The following is a 2,454-nucleotide window of genomic DNA, read 5'->3' as shown; positions in this document are numbered from 1 at the left end:
GGCTGTGTGTGTGGTATGTGCTGTTCGCGGCGCGCACGTGTGTTGTGGTTGTACGTTCATGGTGCGTACTGTGTGCGTGAGTGCGTGCGTGTGTGTGTGTGTGTGTGTTGTGTCGTGTTGTGTGTGGTTGTGTGTGTGTGTCGTGTGTGTGTGGGTGTGTGTTGTGTCGGGTGTGTGTGTGTGTGTGTGTGCCCCTGTGTTCCGTGGCTAGAGACCGTCAGCTACATCGAGGCCTGTAGTCAACGACGTCGCCGTCCAAGCATACCCAACGTGTGTGTCTGTGCGTGCATGTGTGTGTGTGTGTAATGTGTGCGCGCGCGTGTGTGTGTGTGCATGACCGCGCCTTACGTAAGATGTATTCAATGTTCATGTATATACAAGTATTTCAATAATATCAGGTGTTAATGATCTTACAAGACCTTATAATATCATTATAACACCTGATATTATGCATATAAACTGTAGATGCCACTGCGTTGACCCGTTATCAGTGTAAGAACAAAGTCAAGCCTCAGCCAAACATCGCCGTCATTAAGACTGAAACACATATCCCTAGCGCGGGCTTTGACGCTCTTCCCGCCAACGCACGCGTTTTCTACTAAGCCTTCTACTCCGCTCGTCACCTCACGATGTTGACAGCAGTGCTCGAATTTCGCAAGTACGCATGTATGATGGCTGTTGCTCAAACATCGTTATACGTTGTTCGTTTTAGAAATCAGACATGCAGTCGCGACGTGCCCTCCGGTACGACGTGCATCGATTCACTCGCGACCAACCTTTTCTGCGTATGGTCACACCGAGCCGCGAGGTGGCACTCGCGTCGACGTTGGAAGCTCGGTGATCTTATTTCGCAATTTCATCATTTCTATACGTCCGAGAGTTTGCACGGGAATCCTTTCTCTCGTCCGCATAGCAGCACCACCCCCTCTCTCTCTCTCTCTCTCTCTCTTTCCTGATCTCCCGCTGTGACGACTTTGCTTCAATTTGAGCGGAATCGAATCTCAAAGAGCGGATCTGCGTCAGAGCCATTTCGAGCGTTTATAGTGGGCAGATGCTCAGACTGGGACGCCGTTAAACTCCAGCCCCCCTCCCCCTTCACGGCCACCGTCGTCCGCTCGTATACCATTTCCTACTCGGGGATGATCGTTTCCTCGGGAATCTCCGCCAGTTTGATAGAGACGTACACAGCATGGATGTTTTCGTTGCTTACCCTGTCTCTTAGTCTCTCCCCCGTCTCCTATCATAGCATGACAGCGGCAGGAGAGCGCCGCAACGAATGACGCGTGCTTAAAAATTAACGTAACGTTTACGATCAACTTCGATTTTTTTTGCGGGGAAGCGTAATTTAAAATGTACGATAATTTAAACGCAATTAATTAGCTACTCGACCGCAGCTCCGGATTGCCGGCGGGGCCACCACGAGCGGCGAGCGTCCGCGCGTCGGTGTATAGAGCGAGACAAGTGGCTCGCCGGGAACAGGGTATACACACGCTGGCGAGCCTATAGTCGCAATGTTAACCACGCGCGCGGGCGCGGTGATGAAAATCCTAGAGCTCCTCGAAAGAAAGCGTTTCCTCCTCCTCTTGCGGGAGGAAATGAAGCCGGGAGAGTAAGAGTGCGCGAAAGAAAGAGAGAAATCGAGCGAGAGCGATAGAGAGAGAGAGAGAGAGAGAGAGAGAGAGAGAGAGAGAGAGAGAGAGATAGACAAAGAGAAGGCTTTGATGGTGCCCCAGCAGACCATAACGTCATACCACTCAAGCCACTCGCTCTGATCATCTTCATCATTGTCTATACCGAACCTTGGAATCATAGCTCGCGTCACCGGCAACAGGCGTTGCTAGGAGCAATACTCTATATAGATGGCGCGATTGCGCGTGGCGACGAAATGCAGTTTTAGCCGCCGTCGTATCTATAGGCGTGGCGCACACTCGGCAGGAGATAGGCGCGCTTTTACGCCACAGCTGGATTGGCCGCAGCCGCGTAATCGTGTTGGTTTCCCGAGGAATAAGCTTATGCTTAATGAAATCTTAATACGAAACATGCGAGCGACGTCTCGCCGATTAACGGTTGCAAGCTATATTGATGTTCGTGTGAGACAAAAACGCACAATCACAAGTGAACCGCACAATAAACGTCATTTCGGTACTAAAAGTACGTCCGTCTCAGCACTGCGGGGCGTGGCTCTAATGTTCCTCTCCTGGTATAGATATATTCGTGGCGTAGAGGGAGCCTGTGTTAACATTACGGAGCGTGGTTTCCATTGCGCTTCTCCTGGTAGCTGCAACTTTGGAGGTATAGGAGAGCTGGGTCCGCATCACGGGGTGTGATTCTAATATTCTACTCCTGATAGTTACCTCCGCGTAAAACGGAGGTCATGCAATCGCTCTCGTGTGTGTGTGTGTGTGTGTGTGTGTGTGTGTGTGTGTGTGTGTGTGTGTGTGTGTGTGTGTGTGT

At 51.1% G+C, this 2,454-nt stretch overlaps 1 protein-coding gene across 1 annotated transcript in view; it reads right to left on the bottom strand.

The window, feature by feature from the left end:
- LOC106805919 overlaps window positions 1-2,454 on the bottom strand; it is a 92,583-nt gene that overhangs the window by 6,838 nt on the left and 83,291 nt on the right. The gene's annotated exons all lie outside the window — the stretch shown is intronic.

The sequence above is a fragment of the Priapulus caudatus genome, unplaced genomic scaffold, assembly GCF_000485595.1.
Source record: "Priapulus caudatus unplaced genomic scaffold, Priapulus_caudatus-5.0.1 Scaffold133, whole genome shotgun sequence".
Lineage (NCBI taxonomy): Eukaryota > Metazoa > Priapulida > Priapulimorpha > Priapulimorphida > Priapulidae > Priapulus > Priapulus caudatus.
Note: the sequence above shows the minus strand (reverse complement) of the source record. Positions and strands in the feature narration are given on the sequence as shown.